The sequence below is a fragment of the Saccopteryx bilineata genome, chromosome 1, assembly GCF_036850765.1.
Source record: "Saccopteryx bilineata isolate mSacBil1 chromosome 1, mSacBil1_pri_phased_curated, whole genome shotgun sequence".
In the NCBI taxonomy this organism is placed as follows: Eukaryota; Metazoa; Chordata; class Mammalia; order Chiroptera; family Emballonuridae; genus Saccopteryx; species Saccopteryx bilineata.
Genome location: NC_089490.1, coordinates 12,725,669 through 12,739,799, shown reverse-complemented (window position 1 = coordinate 12,739,799; position 14,131 = coordinate 12,725,669). Strand labels below are relative to the sequence as shown.

At 41.2% G+C, this 14,131-nt stretch overlaps 1 protein-coding gene and 1 long non-coding RNA gene across 2 annotated transcripts in view; one reads left to right on the top strand and one right to left on the bottom strand.

The window, feature by feature from the left end:
* The window catches only part of ILRUN (inflammation and lipid regulator with UBA-like and NBR1-like domains), an 89,662-nt gene that overhangs the window by 45,729 nt on the left and 29,802 nt on the right, over nucleotides 1-14,131 (top strand). The gene's annotated exons all lie outside the window — the stretch shown is intronic.
* On the bottom strand, nucleotides 7,961-13,281 carry LOC136319783 (uncharacterized). Its single transcript, XR_010728219.1, has 4 exons — nucleotides 13,184-13,281; nucleotides 12,207-12,375; nucleotides 8,717-8,919; nucleotides 7,961-8,324 (listed from the first exon to the last, which is right to left on the bottom strand). It is a non-coding gene; the product is annotated as an uncharacterized lncRNA (long non-coding RNA).

The following is a 14,131-nucleotide window of genomic DNA, read 5'->3' as shown; positions in this document are numbered from 1 at the left end:
AGGTACTGCTTTTTAGTATGATCCAGGATTTGAGAACACTAGTCTTGTTTTGTGTGTGTGTGTTTTAGTGTAAAATTAAAAATATATAATTAGGCCCTAGCTGGTTGGCTCAGTGGTAGAGTGTCAGTCTGGCATGTGGATGTCCCAGAATCGAATCGATTCCCAGTCAGGGCACACAGGAGAAGCAACCATCTGCTTTTTCACCCCTCCCCCCTTCTCTCTCTCAGATCTCTCTCTCTCTCTTTCTCTCTCTTTTTCTTCTTTCTTTTCCTCCTGTAGTCATGGCTCAATTGGTTCGAGCGCATTGGCCCGGATGCTGAGGATAGCTCTGTGGAGCCTTTGCTTCAGGCACTAAAAATGGCTTGATTGCAAGCATGGCCCCAGATGAGCAGAGCATTGGCCCCAGATGGGGTTGCTAGGGGGAATCCCAGTTGAGGTGCATGTGGGAGTCTGTCTCTCTTATCTCCCCTTGTCTAACTTAGAAAAGAAGAAAATAATTACCTTATGAAGGAAGTATTAGCTACATTTTATGGATGAGGAAGCTGAAGATCTGAGAAAATTAATGGTTTGTCTAAGGTTCGGTAAAAGTTATAAATTAGCCATAGATTTATAGTTATAAATTAACAAAAGTAGTTTTATGATCTTGCATTAATTTGGCCCTCACTACTGTATGTTCACAAGGAAACTTTGGCTCCACGGTGTTGGTACTTGTTAGGATTTAGGGAGGGAGTCCTCTCTCTATTTCAGAGTTAGTAAGACTGAGGGTGGCATTGAGTTTGGCAGGGTAGTTGGGTAAATAACGTCTGAGTTCTCCCAAGGAGTTCCTACCTGCTAGGACCGTGATGGCGAACCTTTTTATAAAAGCCGCCCACTTTTGCAGTGCTGGTCAACCTTGTTTCTCCTCCCCACTAGTGGGCCAGTCGCTGCGCTGTTTCGCTGTTTGGGTGCTCTGCTACTGCCCGCCATGAAAACTGGAACACCCACTAGTGGGTGGGAGGGACCAGGTTGACCAACACTGCAAAAGTGGGCGGTTTTTATAAAAAGTGCCATCACGGTGCTAGGAGATGCATAGTTCCTATAGGACATTTGACTCTTGGAAAGGAATAAGAACGTTGTCCCTATTTTAGTCTTGATACCAACAGCAACGTGCCTCCCCTCTCCCTAGTAGAGTGCCCTCTTCCAAATTCTTCAACAGAGGTTGACCCCTGCACTGTGATATTTTTTACAAATCAGAGGGGTTCTCGTTGTGAAGTAAGGTCAAGTGACACTAGTTATCACCTACTGATGAGGGCTCCTCCCACCTGAAGTAGCTCTTCTTGGAAATACATCACATGGGTTCCTAGAGACATTTCACATATAGATTAAATACTTGTACATTATTCTTTTAGTTTCTCAGAGGTTAGAAATGGAACTTCCAGGCCCTAGCCGGTGGCTCAGTGGATATAGTGATAGCCTAGTGTATGGATGTCCCAGGTACAGGAGAAGCAGCCATCTGCTTCTTTCCCCCTTCCTCTCTCTCTTCTCTCTCTCTTCCCCTCTAGCAGCCAGTGGCTTTGTTGGTTTGAGTGTGGCCTTGGGCACTGAGATTGGTCCCAGCGCATCAGCCTCAGGCACTAAAAAGTAGCTCAGTACTCGAGCATCAGCTCTGATGGGGGTTGCCAGGTGGATCCTGCTTGGGGTGCATGTGAGAGTCTGCCTCACTATCTCCCTTCCTCTCACCTAAAAAAAGAAAGGAGGAAGAGAGAGAAAGAAAGAAAGGGAGGGAGGGAGGGAGGGAAGAAGGAAGGAGGATAGATAGATGGAATTTCCCTTAAGCTCACAAAATGTAATATACCCAACATATTAGTAAAAATATTGGGAGCTCTATGTAAACCACACTGTTGATTTCCTAAAATCTTTTTTTTTTTTTTTTAAGCTCCAATTTACAGACTGTCCTCCCTAGCCAGTAATTTTTGGACTGTTCCCTCATTCTGTATTTTAACTGATCATGTTATAAAAGAAGCTCTGGATTCATAAAGACTTCCTCTAGACTCCACACAGGTGTCTTCTATTTAGATGCTGTTCTAGTTGACTTTTCTGCCAGTCCTTAACGTGTGTGTGTGTGTGTGTGTGTGTGTGTGTGTCAGAGACAGAGAGAGACAGCGAGAAGGACGGAAAGGGACAGACAGAAAGGGAGAGAGATGAGAAGCATCAATTCTTTGTTGCAGCTCCTTAATTGTTCATTGATTGCTTTCTCATATGTGCCTTGACCCGGGGGCTACAGCAGAGTGAGTGACCCCTTGCTCAAGCCAGTAACCTTGGGCTCAAGCCAGCGACCTTTGGGTTCAGGCCAGTGACCATGGGTCATGTCTGTGATCCCACACTCAAGCCAGCAGCCCATGCTCAAGCTGGTGAGCCCATGCTCAAGCCGGCAACCTCAGGGTTTTGAACCTGGGTCCTCTGTGTCCCAGTCGGACTCTTATCAACTGTGCGACCGCCTGGTCAGGCAGTTTTTAACCTCTTGACCCAACTTTAGGACGTTTCTCTCTTTTTTTTTTATGTTGAACTGAAAAAGGCAGTCTCATTTACTTTTAGAAGATCCTCAATAAGATGCTTTCTGTTTCAGTTCTGGTCTCTAGAATTTTCTAATATCAGAAATATGAGTAGCCCTTGAAAACACCAGATTCCTGTTTTCACAGATGAAACGCTAACCTAAGCTGATTGTGACTTATATGGGAATTGTTTTTAGAAGAGAATTTCAAAATGTGAGATCTGCAACCCTTAAATATTTTTATGTTATAAGGTCTGTATTAAGTTTATATGGTAACAGGCTTTTTCAGCCTCGAAGAAAGCCTACCTTTGGTTCTACTGCCAAGGAGATGGTGATTATTTGGTGGTCGTGTTTAGGTAGTTGCGAGTGAGTCAAAGGCAGTGGGAAATGGGTATAGTTCAGATTAAACCAGCGGTTCTCAACCTGTGGGTCGCGACCCCAGTGGGGTCACCTAAAGCCATCGGAAAATACATAATGCATATCAGGTATTTACATTCCGAATCATAACTGTAGCAAAATTACAGTTATGAAGTAGCCACCAAAATTATTTTTTGTTTTGGGATCACCGCAACATCAGGAACTGTATTGCGGGGTTACGGCATTAGAAAGGTTGAGAACCACTGGATTAAACTCTAAAATGCGGATATGTGGGTCCTGAACCTCTGTGAAGCATAGAAGATCAAGGAATCAGATGAAACAGTGATCTATCTATAAAGGATAGTAAAAAATATTTGCATGTGCAGGTATGAAGCATCAAATGTTTTAGACTATTTGAAATTCAACTGTGAGTAGTTTTGCTGTTAGTGCTAACATTGTTTTATCAGTAGCTTTATTATTTCTCAGTAGACCAAGTAACTATGTAAGGACATGGTAGAGGGGCAATAATATAATTTGAAAGCAGCATATTTTTTTGTTGTGGTAGCTACAGCCCTTCTGTTTATAGAAACTTAAATATTATTTATTGATTTTAGAGAGAGAGAGAAGGGGGGAGGAGCAGGAAGCATCAGTTCGTAGTAGTTGCTTCTCCTGTGTGCCTGGACCATGCAAGCCCAAGCCCAGGGTTTTGAACCAGCGACCTCAGCATTTCAGGTTGACTCTTCATCCACTGCACCACCATGGGTCAGGCCAACAGAAACTTTTTACTCTGGAATGGTAGGTTCCAAGGGTTCTGAGTTTTGGAATGACAGTTCCGTTAAGATTTTTGAAATTAAATATAATTATTAAAATATTAATATGCTTATTGTTAAAAAGAAAATACTGTAAAACCACCGACCACTTCAAATATTAAATATTTAGGCATAATTTGTTTTAAAAAAGGGAATCCTGTGCACTGTCAATGGCAGTGCAGACTGGGGCAGCCTCTGTGGACAGTGGTGTGAGGGACCTCAAAATAGTAAAAATGGGAACTGCCTTTGACCTAATGATTTTACTGCTAGCTATATATTTAAAAAAAAAAACTCAAAACACTACTTTGAAAGAACATATATACCCCTATGTTCACTGTAAAGTTATTTACAGTAGCCAAGATATGGAAGTAAAGCTGTGGTGTAACACACACACACACACACACACACACACACACACACACACAGTAATATTGCTTGGCCATAAAAAAGAATGAAATCTGACCATTTGTGAGAGTATCAATGAACCTAAAGGGTACTGTGCTAAATGAAGTGAGTCAGTCAGAGAGACAAATGCCATATGATTTTACCTATATGTGGATTTTAAAGAGCAAAATAAATGAACAAACAAAGTAGACTCATAAATACAGAGAACAGACTGATGGTTGTTAGAAGGGTTAGGTGAAAAAAGTGAAGGGATTAAGAACAAATTGGTAGTTACAAAATAGTCATGAGGATATAAAATACAGCACAGGGACTCTTGTCAATGATATAATTATGTGTGGTGCCAGGTGGGTACTGGGAATATTGGGAGGACACTTGTTAAAGTAACTATATGACTACCTAACCACTATGCTTTACATCTGAAGCTAAGATAATATTGAATGTAAACTTTAATTGAAAAAGAAAATTAAAAAAAATATATACTGTATATATATATATTTAATTAATTAATTAATTTACTTTTTACAGAGACAGAGAGTCAGAGAGAGGGATAGACGGGGACAGACAGACAGGAATGGAGAGATGAGAAGCATCAATCATCAGTTTTTCGTTGCACGTTGTGACACCTTAGTTGTTCATTGATTGCCCTCTCATGTGCCTTGACCGTGGGGCTACAACTGACCAAGTAACCCCTTGCTTGAGCCAGCGACCTTGGATCCAAGCTTGTGAGCTTTGCTCAAACCAGATGAGCCTGCGCTCAAGCTGGCGACCTCGGGGTCTCGAACCTGGGTCCTCTGCATCCCAGTCTGATGCTCTGTCCACTGCGCCACCGCCTGGTCAGGCTATTTTTTTTTTAAATGTATTTTTTTGAAGCTAGATGCGGGGAGGCAGAAAGACAGACTCCCACATGTGCCTGACCAGGATCCACCCGGCATGCCCACCAGGGGGTGATGCTCTGCCCATCTGGGGCAATGCTCCATTGAGGCTGGAGCCATTCTAGCGCCTGAGGCGGAGGCCATGGAGCCATCCTCAGCACCCGGGCCAACTTTGCTCCAATGGAGCCTTGGGTGTGGGAGGGGAAGAGAGAGACAGAGAGGAAGGAGAGGGGGAGGGGTGGAGAAGCAGATGGGTGCTTCTCCTGTGTGCCCTGGCCAGGAATTGAACCCGGGACTTCCACATGCCGGGCCAATGCTCTACCACTGAGCCAACCAGCTAGGGCTGTATATATAATTCTTAACTTTTTGTGTGTGATTGCATTGGTAAACGATACAGTTGAGGCTCGATCTAGTTTTAAAGCATTCAGTTACTTCGAGTATAGTTCTGTCGTATAGTAAAACATTTACACATAAAACTTTCTGCACTTCTTTGATTCTTTTTTTTTAAATATTTTATTTATTTATTTTAGAGAGGAGAGAGAAAGAGAGAGAAAGAAGGGAGGGGGAGGAGCAGGAAGCATCAACTCCCTTATGTGCCTTGACCAGGCAAGCCCAGGGTCAAACCAGCAATCTCAGCATTCCAGGCTGGTGTTTTATCCACTGCGCCACCACAAGTCAGGCCTCTTCTTTGATTCCTATGTGACAGTAATTTTAATATGCATCATTGGTTTAATGACTACTTATGGGAGGAAGGGTAGAGCCATTATGTGAAATGGACATATTTAATTATATGATGCATTTTTTTTTGAGAGAGAGAGAAAGAGAAAAGAATCAACTCATCATTCCATGTAATTGTGCACCCATTGATAGCTTCTCATATGTGCCCTGACCAGGGCTTGATCCGTTGCCACTAGCCAGGGATATAAGATGCATTTTGATTTCAGAAATATTAAAAATGAGGAAAAAAGTAAGAGTTATTATGGAGCGGATATGTACATTTCCCCTTCACAAAAAATGTTACTATATATGCTGAAATTGTTTTAGGTAAGAAATTCTTAAGGTTTGACTGAGAAGTTGTGTGACGGGAATTTTTAGTAAATGCCATTATGAACCCTTGCCACTGAATCAGACCTGAGCATATCTCTTACAGATAAGGAAGCAAGCATAATACAGTAGCTTTCCATTCAGATCACGGTGGACACCTGATTTATCTGTGTGTGTTGTAAAACTACTGGGAAGTGTGTGGGTTTGTTTTCTTTTTAACGGAATGATTAGTGTCTGAAATAATGTAAAGTGTTTTTAAGCTTTATATGATGCCTTAGCTTTTCTGATGCAGTTTGTATTCCTTAAATACTGCTCAGAATGTAATTGCTTTATTTTTAGAAAACTATCTGTAGCCTTGTAAGTAAAAAGTGAGAGTCATTGGAAAGGGTATTTTAATACTGAAAAGCAAATTGCATTCTGTCCCGTAATGATGCTTTGACACTAGTCACATAATGCTTTAATGGCTTTTTCCTTCAAATGGCAAAAGACATTTATTACTTAGAAATTAGATAAAACTCTCTTGTTTTTTCTCCTTGTCTTTGAAGAGTGTCTGCTTTCCTTATTTTATGGCAAGAATTGTCAGTACTGAAGGGATGCTGTGAGTCTGCTAACCTCTAAGTTTTGTTTTATAGTGATCAGTGTCCTTCCATTTTCCTCTGATGATTTTTAAGAGTTTCGCTTGTAGTTAGTTTTGAGATGGTTTTGAAAACAATTGAATTCTGGAATGGGTTAAGGTTAGGGTTGGTAGCTATAAAGTCCTGCATCCTTAGGATGAATATGTTCTAATTTTCCTTGAGACTGTTACAGTTGTATAGTTTCTCTTTTATATTTAGAAATAAGAAATTATTAAGAAAGCAGCTCTTAATTCTTATTTGAGGAATTAAGTTTTTTTAAATAATATATTTTACTTAATTCAGTATAGTCAAAATATTATCATTTTAATGTGTGACGTTAGCCACATTTCAAGTACTCTATAGCTACAGGTGGCTAGTGGCCTGACCTCTTGGGAAGTATAGCTCTATAAACTAGCATGTATCAATATTTTTTTCTGTAATAAATTATATAGAACTGGTGGTGTTCTTTTAAAGAATTTGCCAGGGAAACCATTTAGCCCTGGAGGGTTCTTTTCTGGAAGGTTTTTAATTACTAATTCAGTTTTTTTTTACAGTTACAGATCTTAGGGTTATCTATTTCATCTTTGGAGACTTTGGATAATTTCAGCGAACTGGTTCTTTTCATTGTTGAATTGAAGTGCGTAGAGTTGTTTGTAGCACCCTTTGTCATCATTCCAGTGCCTTCTGTGTCTGTAGTGATAACCCCCTTTCATTCTCGATATTTGTGTCTCCTTTCTTTTTTCTATCTTGATAGACTTCTTGATTTTGTTTGTGTCAGATCAATGACCTTAGCTGTGCTTGCTCTGGTAATAAAAGAAATGTTTGACATAGAAAATACAAACAATATAAAGAAACAAAGTATTTTGCTCTACAGATGCAGACACTGTTTATGTATCCAAATACTAAAAGCAAAAATAGTTGTTTTCCAAATTTGGCACGGTGCTACATTTAGTTGTGTAACCTACTTTTTTCATATTCAATAATATTCTAGAACCCTTTTCCCTTGTTATTAAAAAAACAGAACAGAAATATTTAGTAGTTGCCTACAGTTCCATTGAATTACTATTTACTGAAATATTGTAAATCATTTTTTAAATTGTTACTGTATTTCCCCATGTATAAGATACATGTTTTTTGGGGGAGGAATTTTAGGGTCTAAAAACTAGGTACATTTTATACAGTGTTTGTAGCTTTTTTACTCACATTTCCCATTTATTTGTGCTTGTTTTGTGCTCATTGTTGAAGACAGTGATTCATCATCAGACACAGATGAGGACAAGCTAATGGATGGGAGTTTTGACAGCGATGAGGAATTGTATAAATTTTATGATAAATAAAACCTGAGTTCAATAACTTTATGTAATACATTTTCCCCCCCAAATTTTGGGCTCCCAAATTAAGGTCATACATGGGATCATCTTATACATGGGGAAATATGGTAAAATTTATATATGTAACCATTTTAAACTGTCCAGTTCAGTGGCATTTATTACAATATTGAGCAACTGTTATCTGTTTTGTTTCAATACAGTTTTATCAGCCCAGAAGGAAACCCATACCCATTAGACACTCCCATTTCTAGCACCTGGCAACTCTAATGTGTTTCCTGTTTTTATGGGTCAGTAATTCTTTCTGCTGTGTTGGGGCAAGGCATAGTAACAGTGATAAAGTAATAAAATGTATTAGCTCAAAACTAGAATCTGGGGCCCTGGCTGGTTGGCTCAGCGTCGGCCTGGCGTGCGGGGGACCCGGGTTCGATTCCCGGCCAGGGCACATAGGAGAAGCGCCCATTTGCTTCTCCACCCCCACCCCCTTCTTCCTCTCTGTCTCTCTCTTCCCCTCCTGCAGCCAAGGCTCCATTGGAGCAAAGATGGCCCGGGCGCTGGGGATGGCTCCTTGGCCTCTGCCCCAGGCGCTAGAGTGGCTCTGGTTGCGACAGAGCGACACCCCGGAGGGGCAGAGCATCGCCCCTGGTGGGCGTGCCGGGTGGATCCCGGTCGGGTGCATGCGGGAGTCTGTCTGACTGTCTCTCCCTGTTTCTAGCTTCAGAAAAATACAAAATAAATAAATAAATAAATAAAAAACCTAGAATCTGGGCTTCTTGCTAAGAATGACCGAACCGTAACTTATTTGGCTCATTTGTAATTAAATTTTTAAATATCCAATTTTATTAAAGGACAGTAGAGCAGCAGCATGAGCACTGGAGCCGTATCCTCTACTTCAACAGTGTGATAACAGTGTGACCTTAAGGAAATTATTTTATCTTCCAGTGAGTCAGTATTTTTCACCTATGAAATAAAGAAAACAGAGGGAATTAGGGTTAATGCATGCAAAAGTTTTTAGACTAGCCCCTGGCATGGTAAGTGAACACTGAATAAGCATTAAATGCTTATTATTATTAGTTATTAACATTTTTATTATTATTTTAGAAACCTAACTATATTGTACAGTAGTCTCTCCTCAACTGTTGTCTTGTTATGAACTTCTCTATTAGTAAAGGTTCCTTGAGGTTTCTCCATCTCAGATATACCAGTGGTCTGTTTTTTTGGGTCCTGGTGGGATCTTCCGGATGGATTCAAAGATTCTACCAGGTCATAAAACCAGGATGGTGTTGAATGCTTATATGGAGTACCCAAGGCAGAAGAATATACAGCTTAGTATGCACTGAAAATTACACAGAAAATCAGTTTAGCCTGACCAGGTGGTGGCGCAGTGGATAGAGAGTCAGACTGGGATGCGGAGGACCCAGGTTCGAGACCCCGAAATCGCCAGCTTAAGCGCGGCCTCATCTGGCTTGAGCAAAGCTCACCAGCTTGGACCCAAGGTCACTGGCTCTGGCAAGGGGTTACTCGGTCTGCTGTAGCCCCATAGTCAAGGCACATATGAGAAAGCAATCAATGAACAACTAAGATGTCACAATGAAAAACTGATGATTGATGCTTCTCATCTCTCTCTGTTCCTGTCTGTCTATCCCTATCTATCCCTCTCTCTGTCTCTGTAAAAAAAAAAGAAAATCACAGTTTACTGGAGCAGAGATCTCAGTGGGAACCGGGAACCAGTTGTGGGCTAGAAAAACCAAAACTGTAATTGACAGATTATTGGAGGCTTAGTGTGGACGTCTGAGAGATAAAATTTCAGAGGTGTCCCCACACTAATGTGAGTTTTACCTGAAAGTCTGTGCCAGATTCTCACAGTGGGTAATATTGGACAGAAATGCCCTAATTCTTCCAGCAGTGAGAGGGGAGAAAGAACTGGTTTGAAATTATCAGAACATTCTGTTCCTCTGAAGGCCTGCCCTCAGGAGAAATTATTTTACCAGAACCTAACCTGTTGTGGTTTTGTAAGAGCCTAATGGACCAGGGAGAGAGGAAATAGTAAATTGCAGCTGGCTCTAGCTTTCCACGTGGGGTGAGGCAAATACCCAGCTGCTGCCCCCTTAGCCATGCTGTCCCCTTAAAGGGGGACGGAAACCCGGGCCACACTGGTTAAGTTCACAGTCCCAGAGCACAGGCACACCGAAAGACTAGGTCCTGATCAGAAAACGACAGAATGCTTCCCCTCCCGTTACCATTACATTTCTAAAGGGTCCTTTCTGCAGTTCATTTTATACAGTACATTGTGTGTCCTGTTCAACAAAAAAAATGACATGAAATACTAAAAGGCTACAAAGTTTTGCCCTGGCCGGTTGGCTCAGCGGGAGAGCGTCGGCCTAGCGTGCGGAGGACCCGGGTTCGATTCCCGGCCAGGGCACACAGGAGAAGCGCCCATTTGCTTCTCCACCCCTCCGCCGCGCCTTCCTCTCTGTCTCTCTCTTCCCCTCCCACAGCCAAGGCTCCATTGGAGCAAAGATGGCCCGGGCGCTGGGGATGGCTCTGTGGCCTCCGCCCCAGGCGCTAGAGTGGCTCTGGTCGCAACATGGCGACGCCCAGGATGGGCAGAGCATCGCCCCCTGGTGGGCAGAGCGTCGCCCCATGGTGGGCGTGCCGGGTGGATCCCGGTCGGGCGCATGCGGGAGTCTGTCTGTCTCTCCCTGTTTCCAGCTTCAGAAATATAAAAAAAAAAAAAAAAGGCTACAAAGTTTTAAGAGCTGAATAAGTATCACAGTCAAGACATGTTGGAAAGGCGTGTTGGAAATTTCAAACCAGGAATTAAAAAAATTTATAATAAATATACTTAGGGCTTTAATGTGAAAAGAAGACAACATATAAGAACAGATAGGTAATGTAAGCAGAGAGATAAAATTGTAAGAAAAAAAATTAAATGTTAGAGATCAAAAACTAACAAATGAAAGCCTTTGAATGGGCTCATTAGTAGACAGGGCACAGCTGAATAAAGGATTTCTGAGCTTGAGATATGTCAAATAAAAATTTTCAAAACTAAAAAGCAAAGTGAAAAAAGATGAATAGAATAATAACTGTGGGACTATATAAGATAACATATCATAATTGGGATATCAAAAGGGTAAGAAAGAAAGGAACAAAGGAAATATTTGAAGCAGTAGTAACAGAAGTTTCCCAAATTGATATCAGACACCAAACCACAGATCTGGGAAGCTTAGGAAAACACCACGCAGGACAAATACCTGGAAAAAGCCACACACGGGCATATCATATTCATAACGTAGAAGATCAGAGGTAAAGAAAACATCTTTAAAAAAGTGAGTGGGGAAAAAACAGCTTACTAGTACAGGGACAAAGATAAGAATTATATATGTCTTCTCAGAAACCATTTAAGCAAGAAGAAAGTGTAGTGAAATGTTTAAAATGTTGAGAGAACACCCTCCCCCCAACCTAAGATTTTGTACCCTACACAGTTGTCCTTCAGAAGTTAGGAAGTATTTTCTCAGACAAACCAAAATTAAGGAAATTTGTCACCAGATCTTCCTTGCGAGAAATGTTGAGGAAGTTATTCAGAGAGGAGGAAAATGATATAGGTCAGAACTCAGAACTATACAAAGAAAGGAAGCACATTGGAGAATGAATAAATGAATTTAATATTAAAACTTTTTTTAAAAATTGCTGTAACAGAAGACAAGTTGTTCAAAATAATCACAACAGTGTGTGCAGTTGTGTGTGTGGGGGGGTGTATACGCATATGTATAAGTGGAATGTGACAGCAAAGATACAGTGGACAGGGGTAGAAATTAGGACTGTTTGGTTATTACTAGTCATTTCAGACTTGACTTGGGTTAGTTGTGAATGTACATTGCAAACTGACAGCCACTAATAAAAGAAGCATAATTTATATGCTAAGAAAGGAGAGAAAATGGAGTCATATAAAATGTTTAATTAAAACCATAAAAGGCAGAAGTAGTGGAAGACAAAAATAGTAACAAAGAACCAGGGCAGCAAGTAGCATACAGTGATAGTATGATAGTATGATTCATAATGTGTTAGGTATTGATTCACCTACATCAACTATGTACTTTTAAACCTCAGTGGTCTAAATACACCCGAGTTTAAAGAAAGAAATTGTCAGAGTGGGTCACAAAACAAGGCCCAAAGTATATGTTGTCTGCAAGAAACTTAGTTTGATTAGAAATATCCATATAAGTTAAAAATAAAAGGGTCCTGACCAGGCCGTGGTGCAGTGAATAGAGCTTTGGACTGGGATGCAGAGGACCAGGTTCGAAACCTTGAGGTCGCTGGCTTGAGTGCAGGGTCACTGGCTCAAGCGTGGGATCATAGACGTGAGCCCAAAGGTCACTGGCTTGAGCAAGGGGTCACTCGCTCTGCTGTAGCCCCCTGGTAAAGGCACATATAAGAAAACAATTAATGAACAACAAAGGATGCAACGAAGAATTGATGCTTTTCATCTCTCTCCCTTCCTGTCTGTCTGTTTGTCCCTATCTGTCCCTCTCTTTGTCTCTCTGTCTCTGTCACAAAACAAAACAAAATGCAAAAATGGATAAAGGGGCGGAGAAAGATCTACCATGTTAAAACTATGTAAATCCACAGAAAGCAGAAGTAGCTATATCTAGACAGAGTAGATTTCAGACCAAAGAAAATTATCAGGAACAAAAAGAGGTCAGTACTCCAAGAAGACACAAACAATCCTTAATGTGTATGGACCTAACAATGGAGTGTTAAACTATGAGAGCAAAAACTGATAGAACTACAAGGAAAAATAGCTGCATGCAACATTATTATTGGAGAGTTCAGCACTCTGATCAGAAATGGACAGAGCCAGCAGGCAGAAACCCTTGGGGATTTGATTGAACTCTAGCATCTAGCACTCTAGGGTATATAGTTGACATCTGCAGACTGCTTCACTCAACAACAGCAGAATAACATTTTTATCAAGTTCACATGAAACATCAAGGTGAACCACATTCTGAGCCATAAAATCACCTTAACAAATTTAAAAGACTAAAAATCATACATTATTTCCCGTTGACCACAATGGAATTAAACTAGAAATGAACAGCAGAAGGATAGTGAGAAAATCGCCAAGTACATGGAGATTAAACAGCACACTTCTAAATAACACTTGGGGAAAGAACAAATCTCAAAAAAAATTTAAAAATATGAGTTATATGAGAATACCACTTACCAGAATTGTGAAGTGCAGCGAAAAGCAGTGCTTAGAGGGAAATTTCTAGCATGTTGTACAGCCACATACTGCGTAGAGACGGCGGATCTGGCGATTTCATCATTGTGCAGACGTCAGAGAATGTATTTACATAAATCTAGATGGTAAACTTTCCTACACACCTAGGCTCTGTGGCGTAACATGGGACTCCTAGGCGACAAACCGGTGTAGCATGTCACTACACAAACAGCTTGAGGTTTAATCACGCGCAAGAGAGGAGGCGGCAAGCACAAGGTGTACGAGGCGGCTGCTGGCATAACATGGCAGACTGTTTGATAGCACACTTGTTTTTAGTTTTAGTAAGTAGAAAACATTCTCAGAATGATACAAGTGTAGTATATATACTAAATATATAAGCCAGTGACATAGTTATTTATTATTGTTATAAAATATTCTGTACTCTGGCTCTGGCCCGTTGGTTCAGTGCATAGAGTGTCGGCCCAGTGTGCGGAAGTCCTGGGTTTCATCCCCAGTCAGGGCACACAGGAGAAGCGATTTTCTGCTTCTCTCCCCTTTCTTCTCCCCCTTCTCTCCTTCTTCCCCTCTTGCAGCCAGTGGCTCAGTTGTTTTGAGCTGGCCCTGGGTGCAGGGGATAGCTCGGTAGAGCATCTGCTCCAGGTGGGGATTGCCAGGTGGATCCTGGTCAGGGTACATGCAGGAGTCTGTCTGTCTCCCCTCCTCTCAATTAAAAGAAAAAAAAAATTATGTACTCTCAACATTTTTCAACTGTTATTATGTAGACCAATGCCGGTCCGCCAGAAATTTTGTGCCAGTCTGGGAAAGAGTTAACCACCCTGATGTATGAAGATTATGGACCCAGTGATCTTAGTGGGATTCATTTATGCTCAGGGTGATTTCTGCCTTAGTGGTCCTCAAAATAATTATTCTATTTTCAGTGGTCCCCAAGTG